Raw genomic sequence first — 17,099 nt, forward strand, 5'->3', positions numbered from 1 at the left:
CTGATGTCAGCTCGGGTCTTGATGTCAAGGTCGTGAGTTCAAGCCCCACATTGAGCTCCACGCTGGGTGTGGAGCCTATTTACCAAAAAAAAAAAAAAAAAGGCATAATTTGACTTCAAATGTCCAAAATTTTAAAAAGATGCTAAAATTCACTTATGCCTAGGTTTAATTGTAGTGATTCAAAATTCTTAAAAGAGGCCTTTTTTAAATTATATATACATTTTACATATCTGTGCATAATGTGTATTTATTATGTATGTGCTTACATAGTTTAAAAAAAAGTGCAACTTCCAGTTTCTATTCTGACACTAAAGAACTTGGAAATCATCACTCCTCACAAGAAAAAAGCTTGAAAAAAACCTTAAAAACACAATTCTTCTTAGATCTGTCAATCACAAAGCAAACCACCATCCCCCAAACTGCTTTTTATGGGACCCAAACTGACACATCTATTCTCTAGAAGAGCTGGGGTAAGTTCAGACTTACCTCTTCTTTAAATACGGGGGATAAATTACAGAAGTCAGTGAGGCTAGGGATTCTCATTACAGAAGGATTGAAAGTAACAGATTCCATTTCTCTAGTCAATTCTGTAGTATATAGAATTTCTATTTCTTCTTGTTTCAGCTATGGAAAATTATATTTGTTAAGACATTTTCCAATTTTTATCTAAAATTTTAAGTTAACTGATATAAAATTGTTTATAGTGTTATTTTATTATCTATTTAATGCCTGGTGAAGTGATGCCCAGTTTTTTATTCCTGATCTTTCATTCCCTTCTCTTTTTCTAACCTGCCATCACTAATCTATTACTCCCCCCACCCCCCGCCCCACTGCCACAACGTGGTCAGTTATTCTGAGGGGTTATTGATTTTTCTAGACATTTTCCAACAGCTAACTTTCGGCTTCATTGGTTTTCTCTAGTATACATTTATTTTCTATTTCATTAATTTCTCCTCATATTTCTTTGGTGTTGATTTGCTGTTCTTTTATCTAGCTTCATGAGATAGAAACTTAGATCATTTCTTTTTCAGACAGTCATTGTTTCTAACATATGAATATAAGAATATAAATCCCTCTCTGAGCACTGGTGTATTTTTATTTATCATTATTTAAATATTTATTAAAAATATTTCTAAATTTTCTTTGTAATTTCTCTCTTAATCTGTGAGTTATTTAAAAGTGTATTGCTTAATTTCCAACCAATTGAGAGTTGTGTAAATCCATTCATTCACTCTTTTTTGTTGCTGTTGTTAATAATTTCTAGTCCAATTCCACTAAAGTCAGAGAATGTAATCTGGGCTTTTTATGTCTTTTAACATTTGTGGAGGTTTGCTTTATAACCTAGCATATAGTCATTTTAAATAAATATTCCATAGGCTGAGAAGAATTAAACTATTTGTTGGATGCAAGGTTCCACAGATGCCAATTAGGTAAACACTTTGAACTGTAATTTTTTAGACTTCTATTTTTTCCGATGTTTTTCTCTTATTTTCTGTTAGCCTTTTGAAGAAGGTATATTTAAATCTTCATGACTTGGAGATTTTTTGATTGTGAGTTTGTCTATTTCTCCATTTAATTCACCAAACTTTTGTTTGATAGGTTTTAAAACAGTGTTATTGTTGAATAATGATTTTCAGTTGTGAAATATTCCCCGTAGATTGACTTCTTTATCATTTTGAAAGATATCTCTGTTTCTAGTATATTTTTTACCTAACCATCTACTATGTTTTATATTACTATAAATATATGTCAGTTTTCTTTTGGTTAGTGTTTATTCCACGTATCTATTTCTATCCCTTTACATCTAACATTTCCGTGTTTTATTTCTGAGATTGATATATTGTAAGGAGCATATAATTGAATTTTGCGTTTTAATCTAGCCTGAAAATATTGGTCTTTTTCTTGAAAAATTTATTCCATTTAATATAATGTAATTACTGACATAGTTGAATTAATATCTATCATTTCACTTTTTTTTTATTCGACACATTAGCTTTACATTTGTTTTATCTTTCATTACTTTTCTTGGGCTAATAAAAATGTTTAAAATTATTTTATTTTCTCTTCATTCATTACATATTTTTGAGTGATTCTTTTAGTGTGTATTTCGAGATTACAATGTGTGTCCTTGATATATTACATTCTAAAGAAAATATGTTTACATTTTTCTAATAATAGTAGAACCTTAGAATGCGTTAACTCCATTTATCCTCTCCTGTTTCTTGTGTTGTAGTTGTCATAGAAATTTTATGTAATTAAAATATCATATGGCATAAGTGTTGTTTTGTAGCATCAAAATTCAATTAGATTTGTTGTATATTTGCTCTTTTCTATGACACTCTCTTTAATCTGTCATTTCTACACTTCAGTCTAAATAACTTTCACTAGTACTTTTTTTTTTCAGTGCAAGAATGCTGGTGCTGAAGTTTCAGAGTTTTTATTTTCCTGAAAACATCCTTATTTCACCTTCATTTCTGAATAATATTTTTCTTCAGTATAGAAGTCTGTGTTTTCAGTTATTTTCTTTTACCATTTAAAAGATGGCTATCCATTGTCTTCTGGCTTCCCATGATTTCTGTTAAGAAGTCAGAAGCTATTCTTTTTGAGGTGACTTCTCTGACTATTTTTAAGATTTTAACTTGGTTTTTGTTTCTCATAGTTTTTACTAAAATGTGCCTCGGTGTGGCTTTCCAATCTTTTTAATTATTGTGCACTTAGTTTGTATGTCTTCTATTATCTGTTTCCTTGTTCACCAGTTTTGTGTTCTGGTATGTATGATGTTACATTAAATATATCCATTACTTTCTTAATTTCTGTTGTTACTTTTAAGGTCTAAGATTTCCATTTGATATTTTTTATATTCAAATTATCATGGTAAGTCATCAAATATTTTGTTCTATTTTCTATCTTTTCCTCTATTGTCTTCAAAATTAATACTTATTTTAACATTCTTATCTCTTTACTCCAATGTCTATGTCATCTATTGGTCTGTTCCCATTCTGTATTTTTTCTCTTGGTTTTTAGTCATATGGTCTTGTTTCTTGACATAGTAAATTAAAGATGATCACACTTTTTTTCCTATTTATTCCATCGAGAGTTGGAATCCAATTCCCTTCTCCCTGAATTCAGACTGGCCTTACTGATTTGCTTGGCCAATAGAAGCTGATGAAAGTGATACTCTAGGACCTTCAAAGATTAGGTCATAAGAAATATTTCAGCTTCTTAGACCTCTTCTAATACTCTTGTGAGCTAGCAACCATGTCATGTGGAATCCCAATAGCCCCATGGAGAAGTCCATGTGTAAAGAACCAAGACTTCCAACAAACTGTTACATCTGAGTTCCCAACTAATAGCCAGCACTATTTGTCATACATATGAGAGAGCCATCTTGGAAGTGGATCTTCCAGGCCAAGTCGAACTGCCCAAGCTGACACTGTGTGATATAGAGATAAGCCATTTCTATTATACTGTGCTCATGTTGCAGATTAATGGGCCCTAGGATGGTTTTTAAAATAACAAAAACTGGAACATTTGGAATTCTTTGTGATTATTAAATATTGGACATTGCGTACAAAGAAATGCAGATTCTCAGACCCTAGGCAATATAAAGAATCAAGCAATGTTCCTAGGAGAAAATCAGCTCTATACCCTCAATTTGCTTTTTAGAGGTTCTCCCCTTACTATAGCATTGGTCACACAAGTCCTCATTACTTCCACAGGTCTATGATAACTTTACACAATGATTGTTGTATTTTGTCTGGCTTTTCAAGCTGTTTCTAATGGGAGTGTTGTTCTACTGCAAAATTCTACAACTGGCCAGAAGTAAATGTCCTGTTATACCTTTAATTCTGATTGTAATTTGAGAGAAAGATACTGCTTTCTTCACATTTATGACTGAGAACATATACTCAGATAAATCAGTTTGCCAAAGGACACACAGGTAACTTGATCAAGGTTATACAGAAAACAGACAAGTCTCAGTTTCAGCCCAGATCTGTCTTACTTCAGAATCTGGGTTTTTTAGCACTATGACATATTTCTTTAGTATTTTTGTCTTGATATAGAGTTCTATCTAGGAGTAATGTAGGTCCCTCATAACCAAACCAAGGCTTTGGGGGTTCTGGCACCAAGAAATATAAGGGGGTAAAACATGTAGGACTATAATCATGTTTAGTGTTCATGACCCTGAGCATAAGCATATACAGTGAGTTCTTTGCTAACTAATAATCTTGTGTTGATTTCCACATTTCCCCAGAATTCAGATATTAATGTGATTTTCTATGCCTCTTCTCAAACCAAATAGAAATGGGCTTTTTCATCTAACATCTTAGAATTATTTAAGATGAGGTTTATAGAATTTAGTGCCATTGTAAGGCATTTGAAATAGCTTTACTTAGATCAATCCATAACTGCTTATTCTCAGCCTTTTTTTAGAAAAATATATTTTATATTATAACCTTCATTGTCAATACTTAGAGACCTCATGATTCAAAGGGTTTTGTGTATCTCTTACAGTATCAGTGAAACCCACTGAAGTTATTTTGTGAATGTGAGAATACAAATTTATTAATACTTTTTTCCAAAGTCAAAGTGAAAACATAGCACCTAAAATTAATACAAGTATGCTATCACAAAGCTCATGAACATTGTCATTTCCTTTACTAATAATATGAGGTACTACTTACTGAATACAGTGTATAAGCATAGAAAGTAATACTTTGGGGCTCCTGGATGGCTCAGTTGGTTAAGTGACTGCCTTCGGCTCAGGTCATGATCCTGGAGTCCCTGGATTGAGTCCCGCATCGGGCTCCCTGCTCGGCGGGGAGTCTGCTTCTCCCTCTGACCCTCCCCCCTCTCATGTGCTTGCTCTCTCTCATTCTCTCTCTCTCTCAAATAAATAAATAAAATCTTTAAAAAAAAAAAAAAGAAAGAAAGCAATACTTTAGAAACAAATATATGCATTAATGAAGAGTCTGAAATATTGATAGCTTCCTGTTTTCTAATGGCAGGAGTTCCAAGAGGGCCCCTCTTTGCCCATACTTTCTGTCTCTTCTTGCTATTATTTGAAATTCTTTTGAAAAGCATTAAGTTTTTCATGTTACCATTTTTGGAAAAATGTTCATTTAAAGGAATGTGCCTCCTTGCCCAATTGTATTTGCATTCTAAGTTGTAAGTGGCTGATAGCAGTGGGAAGTAGAGATACACCCCAAGTATTCAGAAATATACCTATGTTCCTTGTGGCTTTCTTATCTTAGATTTGGGTCTCTTGGGGAGGAGAAAAGGGTGCAGGGTCCTCAACCCATAGCTTTAGTTATAAGAGACTGAATAATTCCTGTTGCAAAAAAAGCCAATATATTCAATTTATTTAAGTATCCTTTTCTCAGTTGAGAGGTCTATCAGAAAATCGTATCTTCCCTTAGTAGAGATAGAATCGGATTAATCAAGGACAAAAATTATCCAGGAGAAAAAATAAGTAAGATTACCAAGAAAATGTATTGAATAATAGATGCTAAATAAGGAATGTTCATATGGGCAAAGATCAGAAATGTATATGGGTTTAGTTAAAGCTTGGCCATCAAACAGAAAGCAGAATCTGAGTGGTAGGTAAGGCACTTCAGGATAAGATTCTCAAGGCAGCACCAAGGATTTACTTAAAAGAAAGTGTTTTCTAAAAGTGACATATCCAATTTTTTTATATCTAAAAATAGAACAGTCTCTCTCATGTGACCCTTGAAATTTTGGGGTTGTGAGTTTGAGCCCCACATTGGGTGTAAGAATTCTTAAAAAATTAAAAAAAAAAGTCTCTCTCATTTTGAAAAGTTATTTAAAAATTCTGACTTCCCAGTATTAAAAACTATAGCTTTCCCCAGTTATAATGCTAGTGCTTTGATTACTTACTATTCCTTCATCATTTTGTGTGTCTCTGAATTTGTTTCAGATTCCCCTGTAAACTTTATGGCGGTAGTCCTCTGATTGTGGTAATAGTTTTCATATCCCTCATTTTGCCTTCAAGCACCCAGTTAGATCTAGTCTTGCTTCACTCTTATTATTATAGGGAGATGCTTTAGAAATGATTCTAGGGGTGCCTGGGTGGCTCAGTTGGTTGAGTGTTTATTTTATAGAACCTATGCACAGTAATACAGTAGGAAAATACAGAATAAATAGTATAACACTGAATGTACATCATTAAACAGATTTAGAAGCTGGGGTGATGTGTATAAAAGTAGCATATGGAAAATATTACTATAAGTGCTAGAAGAAAGATTATAAAAGTTCAGTGGAGTGTGAGATTTCATCTAGTTGGGAATGAGGGAGAAAGAATCTATGGGAAGGTAATATTTAACTTGGATCTTGAAATATGTACAGTATTTTGGGAAGTGGACATGTTGGGGAATGTAACCCAGGTAAAGTCACAGGAGTGGGTGGAAATAGGAGTACATAAGACATGCCATATTAACAGACTGGAGTCCAGTGCATGGATAGCATGTACTAAGGTAATTTATGTTAGTTTTTGCAACCTATTCCAAACCTCACTGGCCTAACAAACTAAACTTCATTTCTTGCTCACATCCCAGTCCCAAGAACTGTTTTGTAGGCAGCATGATACATGATGACTCCATTTTGACACAATACTCTCTTCCAGGATCTCCACAAAGAGTTCAGTTATCTTACAATGAAAGAGATTAAAATAAAAAGAGTATTACTGATAAGGTTTTAGACATCAGTCCTGGATGCACGGTGCATCATTTCTGACCACACTCCATTGATCAGAACTTAACCAGTGGTACCTCCTAGATGCCAGATGGGAAGTGACATCTTCCTGCATATCTAAGGGTAAGAGCAAATGGTGTATTGAACACATAGTGTAATCTCTACCACAGGGAATTATGGATGATAGAGATAGAAAGGAGAATGGATTGAAATAATTAAAGGCATTGCATGCCAAGTTTAAATTTTGTGTGTGTGTGTGTGTGTGTGTGTATGATAGTTCTGTTTCTACACCATATAGATTCTACCCATAGCACAGTGTTGTTGACTAAAATCATTATTTAATGTTAGCAAGGTTGCTGGAAAAAAATTTATAACATAACTAAGTCTCAGGAAGAATAATATGTGGAGCATATGAATTATGTGAGGCTCTTATCTCTTCTTTTAGAAATTCATGTCAGCAAATACCAGTATTTTAAAGCAATTATCACTCACTAATGATTCTTTTCATGTCGGTTTAACTTATACTATTTTCCTCCTCCTTCTTTACATCTGAACAGAGATTTCTAGCATTTACATAGTTCTAATACATAATTCTAATACAGGCTGATTTCCATGTCTCATCACTGCTATGATATTAAATAGTCTTTTAAGATAGAGCCATTAACAATCAATAATTTTATTCATGTCCAAATTTATGTGCAGCGCTTTGAAGATAGCAGATGCTCAATAAGTTCTTTTAATGAATAAATAACTCCATAAGGAGGGGTCTGCCATATGAGAACTGCCTATCTTGATATTAACAAAATTTTTATTCTGCCTTTGTGACAATTTTACAAATGGCTAAAACGATGCCAAATTTGCTTAAGCAGCAAACACTTAGAGAGCACGTCATATATGTCTGATGCTGTAATGTGGCTTAGGAAATCAAAACTAAAGAGGAAAAAATAAAAAATGAAACAAGGAATGATGAAGCAATAAGAAAAGATGTCTTTTGACATTTCAGGCAAAAGTTATAACCCAAGAAGTTTCAAATACTCAATTTCTTTTTCCCCAAGCTTTCTCTAGATCCTATAGATTCCCCTGCCCAAAATGTATCACCTGATTTTTTTAAGCATCATCTTGGGGGAAGGAATTGTGTGTTATTACTTCCAGCGAGGAGGAGTCATCCATGACTGAGAGGTTTTGGCTGTGCTTCTGCTGATAATAACCTATGGATATTGGAGCAGGAACAAGAAATGAAAAAAAATTGGTGATATAGACTTCAACTTCCAGAAATTGAACAAAGTTGTTTTCCCTTGCATGTTTTAAAACTTTGATTACAAAACAGGCTCCATTTGTTGTTTTCTATTTTATTCTTTAATGTTCACTCCAGCCATTTTTTTTAATTGGATAGGAAGCCATTTTCTTGTAGAGAAATGCTTAATTTAGGAGCTTAAATAACCTTCAAGTTCATGGTTGCTGACTTTGCTGCAATTTAAATAACTCTTAAGTGATGTGACTTTCCCTGCTTTCTATTGATATTATGACCTACTGATGATTCATATTTCTGAGAGGAGTATAAAGTCAGGTAGACAGGGGTGCCTGAGTGGCTCAGATGGTTGAGCTTCTGCCTTCGGCTTGGGTCATGATCCCAGGGTCCTGGGATCGACCCCGCATTGGGCTCCTTGCTCAGCAGGGAGCCTGCTTTTCCCTCTACCTATGCCTGTCCCCCTGCTTGTGCACTTTCTCTCTCTCTCCGTGTAAATAAATAAATAAAATCTTTTAAAAAAAAAGTCAGGTAGACAGGAACTTATCGAGATTATTACTATTTATGTTTTATCATTGACTATGATACTGAAGAAAAAATATGATAAAAGATAAGATCTCTCAGAACAAAATGAAAGATCTGGCTAGTTTTATAAGATTACATCATTTGAGAAGATAGCTATCTGAGGAATATTTACTGATTGGACAGTTCTGTAGTGAGAAATTTAAAGGACATACTAAAATTTAAGAGGTACACGGGGCGGGTATGAGTCTTAAAAGAGAGGGAGACAGATCTAAAAGTATACCTAGGAAGGTCAGAGGCCAGACGAAGGATCAAAGAAAGAGAAAGAAAGGATAATTTAGAGGACGGATTCCCAAATGATTGAATGTCGCCTCCTGCCAGTTCCCAAACTGGAGCTAAAACTCAGTGTCAGTGTGACCCCTTCATTTCCCTTACCTCCAGATTACCTAATTAATCATCATTTTCTTTTAGCCTCAAAAATGTTTTTTTCCTTTAAAAAAACCCCACAGTCATGTTCACATTTCAGACTCATACCAGCATCTGACGTACTACGTAATGCGAGTTTCTCATAAAGGACATTACTAACCTTATGGCTTCAGAACCAATCTGCTATTGTTTCCAAATACATCTCTCTAAAGTTCAAATCCAACACATCCTTGCCTCCACTTTCGAATACTGATAGGTCTGTCTCTTCCTTTTCCTCTTCTTCCCCATCCCATTTACCTATGTTTCCCTTTTTGGAAATTCACTCCTAAGGTCATTAGGTGGAACCTAGCAAGAACAGGATGCCCCAGGAAAGAGGGGCACTGAAGATGGGGTGCTGGAGCAGCCAGCCCCCAGCACCAGCACAGGGTGTTGGAGACTGACCAGGTAGGGTCTTGCTGGCACTGTGTGGCATTTCTCTGCCCATGTCAGAGCCTAGCAGGATGAGAAAGGCATTCATGCAAGGTGTGGGGAGGCCGACCAGGGGAGAGATGTGTGAGGCAGGGCAAGGTGAGGAGGGAATCTGTACGGGGCTGGAGGTCAGAGGAGATCCTTTTACCCAATGTTGGAACAAGGTGTGGAAGGTGATGCTGGGGAAGGCTGCCCATCACAGAGACTTGGAGCCCAAGAAGGGTGATGAGGGCTTCCTTAATAGGAACCTTAACAGGGCCCCTCCAGGTGTTTCTGAGCCTGGGCAGGGTGAGGGGGATGCACCACAACCAAGGGTGGTGGTGGTGCAAGCAGGGTTCTGGAGGCAGAGTAGGGTAAAAAGATACTGGTAGGGTTGGGGCAATTGTATGACAAAAAGAGATCGATGTATGTAGGAAGAATAATTGAGTAAGTAAAGATACTGACAGTCATGCTTATCAATCTCAGAGAATAGAACTACAAATAGAGAAAGGGGAAAGAAGAAAAACAAACAGAATGAGCCAACTGGGAATTAAAGATGTTGGTGTGCACTCAACCTGTATGGGTAGATCCAGAATACAGATGTAAATGTGAGTAAGAGTGTGTATGCATGTATGCCTCTGTGTACACAGATACATCCACACATGTCTCCTGGCTCTACCTACCAAGAGAACCTGGGAACAGCAGTAATGCAACAGCAATGAGCTGACCTAGTGCTTGGATCTTGGTTAATAAATATCATTCTTCCCTAAGAAGAACCTGGCTGATTCCAGGTATGGGGAAGAGAATTTATAAGATCTCAGAATATCTTGTTTCTAAAACTAAGGAGGTGTGTGCTCAAAGAATGGCAGGAACAAGTAAAAGGACACAGGGGCCAGCTTGTAGGGGCTCCCACTGATTAAATATAGGACAGCCTGAGCATCAAAATAAGTAATAAGAAGAAATAATAACCCACTGAATAAAATAGGACCCCAGGGAAGAAATTAAAATTTGATAAGGAATGGGAAATGCGTGTGTCTACAAATACACCTTCCTACAAAAAATTAATTACATACGAATGAAAAAGAAACTTTATGATAGAAAAGCCTAGCAGATACCACCTAGATGGAGTAATCCAACTTAATATTGCCAGTCCGGGGACATATGAGAAAATTGTTGTGCCACTTTATAAGACACAATGAGAAGAACTGTTATAACTTCATAAAATTCCTGTCAAAGATGCATACCCTGAAAATAGTCCTAAAGAGACATCAGGGAGAACCCAGGTAAGAAACATTTATGCAGTAACTGGCCCACACTCTTCAAAAGTGCTACATTCAAGGAAAAAAAAAAAAAAGACTAAGGACCTAACTGAAGGAATCTAAAAAGAAATGACAACAAAATCTGGTACGTGATCGTGGACATGGTCCATTTGCTGTAAATGGCACTGACAGAATTTGGATGGGGAGTGAAGATGAGATGGTGGTCATGCATTGATGTTAATTTCCTGATTGTTCTGGTTGTATTTTCATAATACCCTTATTTGTAGAAAATACAATTAAAGTATTCAGAAGTATGTATTTTTTAAAAGATGGTTTTAATGACACTAAAGCATGTGTCAGGCACAGGTAATGGCCCAATTTCCTTTTCTAAACTCCACACACACACATATCCTACTCTCCCACCCATACCATATATATTATCATAACACTTCGGTTTTGCACATACCGTCTTACCTGATTTTCTTCTGCTGTTCTATTTGTAAATCTCTTGCTTATTAAGATACAACTCAATGGTAATGCATTTATAAAAAGTTGTATGACTCCACTAGGCACTTTACGTTATTCTCTCCCTAGTAGAGACTGCATTCTTCTTTAAAAATTAGCAGTTAACCTGGGGTGCCTGGGTGGCTCAGTGGGTTAAGTGTCTGCCTTTGGCTCAGGTCGTGATCTCAGGGTTGTGGGATTGAGCCCCTGGTTGGGCTCCCTGCTCAACGAGGAGTCTCCTTTCCCTCTGCCCACCCGCCCCGGTCGTGCTCACTCTCTCTCTCTTAAATAAATGGATAAAATCTTTTTTAAAAATTAGCAGTTAGCCCTGCTTTGCATTTTAATAATTTGTTGATGACACTTATTTTTCCTCTAGAATGTAAGGAACTTTATTATTATTATTATTATTATTATTATTATTATTATTGACATATTGTTAAATTTCCAGTGCTCACTTCCCATAATATCCAACAGTAGTAGGTGCTCAAATATATTTTGAATAAATGAATGAATGAATGAATATTCATTCATTATGTCAACCTTAGGTGTTTTGTATGTCACAGCTATTAGCCTGTCTTTCTGTGACAGTAATATTTTAATTAGATGAGCATGTCGATATACTGCTGAACAAAATTGTGGATGTCAAAAAGCTTTTTGACATAGATGATATTTTATAATGCATTTTAACATTTTCTGCTTGAAGATCACAAAGAAATCCACTGCTTTGTCTCCTGACCTGCTTCCCTCTCCTCAGGGTCCCTTTCCAAACCACAAATAAATCAAGAGATCTCAGTGTTCCCTCCGTAGCCACTCTGCAATTGCAGAGGCCAGGGGTTCTCAGACTCGAGCATGTATCACAGTCACCTGAAGGGTTTGTTAAAAAATTAATTTCTGGGCCCAACCTCAGAGTTCCTCTTCCAGTAGGTCTGGGCTGGGAGCCAACAATGTGCATTCCTAACAAATTCACAGTTGGTACGATGCTGTTGTCTTGGTGACCACCCTTTGAGAACCACTAGCCTAGGTTTTTTCCCACAACCATGAGGTCAGCTAATTCTGACCGTGACTCGGATCATGAATCCTCTCAGTCAATGTGAAAAAGGGAGGACCCCCTGCCCCTGCAGATCAATCATACTTTCCCAAGCAATCATTTAGACTGGGTAAGCAGAGGTGATGTACACTGTGCAATATCTCCACTCCTCCATCATTTCCAGATTGTTCCACTGAGTTTTGGGGTAATCCCATAACAGACTTCCCAGGTCCACCTAAGTCATTGTTGGACTGGATGGAACTCAATTCTCCCTTCCACATCCACTCCTCCATAACCCACTCTAGGAGAGGCTGGTCTTCTTCCATAATGCCCAGTATCTCAATTTTCAATGGGACTGTTGCATCCCAGCAATTAATCCCTATATTCTTGTATGAATCTTTGCTCCTTTAAAGCTCAAGACTTGTCTTCCTTTCCAGCTTGATCATCTATCTACCACCTCTTCAGATATTGAAGACTTTGCATCACATTCTTCCTCTCCTCTAAAGTATGGCTCTCCTAGCAGGAGTGCCTAGGTATTATGATGGCTTCTCATCTCCATCAACTCCCTCAATTCCAAAGACACTTTCCCCTACTTTAAGAGACTCCTTCCCAAAGGAAAATTCTGAGCCTTGTCATCTCTGAAATTATAAAATCATGCATTCCATTCTCCAAAAATCATCTGTCTTTTAATATACCTCATTTACACTTAAAATAATGTGTATTGATGCCTCTACTGTCTTCTCATAGAGAAGAATTAAAGGGCTTCACCATCTTATTTACCACCCCCCTGCCTACACACATCGTGTTTATTGGGCAGCCTGGTTCTTTTTCTTCCCTCTGTAGAAAATGCCAAATTCTCACATTCTTAGTAAAAAAGGTATTCTGCCTACACCCTGCTCCTTGGATTTCACCTTCTACAATCTAGTGTGTAAATATTACTGGTGAAGCCCTTTCTGTTCTTTATTGTCAACCACTCCCTCTCTAACTGTATCCTCCCATCATTATACATGTTCCAACCCCTATAGCATTACATGCCTCATAGCTACATGTCTTACAGAAACTCTCTACATTTGCTCTCACCTTTCTTTCACATCCCCCAAACTCTGTAATTCACTGTAGCCCTCAGCACATGCCACCAAACCCACTCTTTCCAAGGTTAACAAATAGTACAAACTAGATCACACTCTCTCGGTTCTTCTCTTTTCTTCTCTCCTTGTAGATCCCTCTCCTGCCTTCTGTCACTTATGTGCAATTATTCAGTAGAGCAGTACCTAAACCTTCTCTTAGTTACCTCATTCACTACAATGCTCCACTGTTTCCTCCAAATATTGGATTAAGGGGGGACTTGTTAGCTAGAATTATATACTAGATGAATCCCTGTTCAACAATCAGAAAAAAATAGTTATTTTCAGACAAACTGAGAGGCTTTAATATTCACAGACTAATTTCTAAAAAGTGTACCTCACAAAAAGGAAATATAGTTGGGACTTGCTAGTTGATCCAATCTGAGAAATTCTGCTTTTTAATTCAATTGTTTATTGTAATGATTGGCATAGTTGAGTTCATACCTACTATTGTGCCTTCTGTTTTCTATCTGTTCTATCACACATTTTTCTTTTGTACTCATGTTTCTTCTTTCCTGCCTGTTTAGTTATCAACTGATATATTTTAAAGTGTTCTTTTTTTATTTCCTCTATTGGTTATTTGGCTTTATTTTTACTGGGTGCTCTAGGGATTCAAAATATATCTTTAAATTATTAGCATACACTCAGAATTGATATGGTACCACTTCACCTAAAATATACAACAGTATAAATTCAATTTTTCCCAATCCTTTGTGCTATTTTTATCATACTTTACCACTGGATATGTAATAAACCCATAATGTGATGTGTGTTATGTTTAACAGTTCCTTGTCTTTTAAAAAACTAAGAAGTCAGTTTTTAATATTTACCCACCTATTTGCCATTTTGTTTCTCATTCCATCATGTTAATCAGAGTTTCTTCTATTACTACTTTTTTTTTAACCAGAATAACATCCTTTAGAATTTCTCATAGTCAAGATCTGCTAGTGACAAATTATTTCAGCTTTTGTTTGTTTAAAAACTTATTTATTTTGCACTTATATTTGAAAGACATTTTGCCAGATATAAAATTCTAGGATGGCTGGTTTTATTTTTCCTGTTAGCACTTTTGTAATCTCATTGCAATATCCTATGGTGTCCATTTTTTCCCTAGTAAAAGTCACCATTTGTTTCATTTTACTGTTTTCCTGTAATATGTATAGGTATGCTTTTTGTTTTTTATCTGTTTGTACTTCTTAAGATTTGTTGAACTTCTGAAATCTGTAAGGTGGTAATTTTAACCCAATTTCAGGAAATTTTGGTATATATATCTCCTATTCTTTTGCTATTCTGTTTTTTACGTTAGATCCTGTAATGTTGTTGTACAGATCCCTGGGGCTCTCTTCATTTTTATTCTTCTTACCCCCCCCTTTTAACTTTCTCATTTCTGATGGTATAATTTCTATTTATTTGTTTCAAGTTTATTGATCCTTTCTTCCACAGTTCTCATCTGTTCTTAGGTTTCCCTAGTTTATTTTTTATTTCAGTTATTTACGTTTTAATTCTAGAATCTTTTCTTTATTGCTTGCCATTCTCTGCTGTAATTCCCACTCTAATTTTTCACCCTATACTTTCCTTTACATCTTTGAACATATTTATAATCACTCTCTTAAAATCTTCATCTGCTAATTCCACCTTCAGTTAGGTTTATTTTGCCAGGTTCATTCATCCATCCTTCCTTCCTTGATTATAGGACAACTGTATCTTGCTGTTTCACTGTCTTCTAATTTCTTTTGATCTAACTTGAACATTATAGTTGGAAAATGAACATAGCAGAGCTATGTTGTCTTCCATTAAGGGATGCTGAGATTTGTTCTTATAGTTAATTAAATTATTTTGTAATCCTGAGAGTCTTTAGAATATTTATTTTTAGGTAAGATCTGTTTTGGTTTTGTGGTTAGTCCTAGCACATGGCTCTTGTATCTCTCTTCACCTCCCAGTTCTGCTGCAGCTTATCATTACTAGGCCTCCAAAAGTCACCATGCCCTGTATGCCCCAGGACACCAATGGGCAATCTACACTAAGAATTCTATGTTCCCTCTTTTGTGCAGATCCCTCGCACCAGGGTCCTGCCCCACAAATAATTCCAATTGTTTCAATAGCCTAACTTCTGTACTCTGATCAAGGCCTCCTCAGATTAGTGATATCATCATGTTCTGGGTGGGCTACCATCCTCTGCTGTGGTCGGGAAGACACCCAGGCACAAAGCCAGGTCAGATATGAAACATACCTCATATGTTGTCCTTCTTCTCAGAATTAGTCTTGCTATGCAGGAAAATAGTTACTTTATATATTTTGTCAAGACTGAGAGAAATTATTCTATCAGGTTGGGTTGCAGAAATCTGCATTGAATTTTAACCTTTATTTGCTCGGTTACTGCTGGTGCACATTTTTTGCAGGCTTACTTTTTTTGCTAATTTCATCAATTTGAAAAAAAGAGAGATTTTGCAGTCAGGTTTGTCTGCCATATTCCATTAGAAGTCTCCAATTATTATTTTATTTATTTATTTTTTTAAAAAGGTTGACAGTATGGTAACAACAGTATCATTTTCCATGCATTTGTAGAAAATGGAATTCAATGGGTATAAAATTTGATTTCCAATTCATTTTACTCAAAAGACTGTAGATATTTTCCCTTCATATTTTCTTTTCAAATTTAATGATGTATAAAATCTGAGAGGCCTACCTAATTTTGTTTCCTTGAATGTAACCTGTTTTTGCTACGTAACCATTGATAGGATTCTTTCTTTGACTCTTTAAATATCTTTGTAAAGATATCTGGCTACATGCGAGTTTATTGATTTTCCTTGGCAGACGATAATACTTATCAATCTTCATACACAAATATTTCTTTGAATTAGGTAATACTGTATCCATTAGATCTTTGACTACTGCATCTTCTCAAATGTTTTTTGTTATATCTTTTAAACAAATACAAACTCTTTACATGTTGGTTCTTTTTGTTTTGTCCTTCATAACCATTGTTTCTCTATCACTGTTTTTCTGTACATTCTGATTCAATTTTTTGATGAATCAGTCTTGTTAGTAATTACAGTCCATGTAGATCTTTGTTATACTATTGACTTATTTCCTTCCAAATCTTGAGCATATCTTTCCATCTCCTTCTTCATTTCAACCTGATGATTTTGCAGGTCCGTCTTTTATCTGTAGTTAGTTGGCTGTGTAGTTTTGAACAGAAGTAGTTTACTTTCTCATAGATAGAAAGTGAAAATATAAAGGCAAGTTAGAAATTAGTGAATTAATATTATAAGCTTAATGAACATGTACAGGTCCTTAAATCCTTAAGAAGCAATAGACACAATAAGGAGGAAAACTTAGGTATGTTTGCCATCACAAAAAGTAGAGAGCTGATGTTTAACCAAATGGAAGAAAAGTTGCAGGTGACATTGTTCAGAGCATGCTCCAATGTGTATTGCCTTACATTTGGATCTCCTTACATTTTAAGCAATGGTAGAGCCAAGTAATGATAACGGTCAGACTGATAAAAAAGGAAACTCTAAATAAAGCAAAATGTTTAAGTGGGCAAACCGTATGTGGTCTAAATCTCCACTGTGATGATTTTTTTGATGTGTCAACTTGTGTAGGTTACAGTCTAGTTATTCAATCAGACACTAATCGAGGTGTTACTGCAGATATAATTAAAATTTAACCAAATAAGTAAGATTATCCTGGGTTATCTATACAGACATGATTCAATCAGTTAAAATGCATTAAAGGCAAAGCTGAAGCTTCCCCAAGAAAACGCAATTCAGTCTGTGGTCAGTAGCTTCTACCCATGTCTGTGAGTTTGAGTTTGCCCATGATATTCCTTT

This window comes from Leptonychotes weddellii, chromosome 5 (assembly GCF_054177405.1).
Source record: "Leptonychotes weddellii isolate Sample4059 chromosome 5, ASM5417740v2, whole genome shotgun sequence".
Lineage (NCBI taxonomy): Eukaryota > Metazoa > Chordata > Mammalia > Carnivora > Phocidae > Leptonychotes > Leptonychotes weddellii.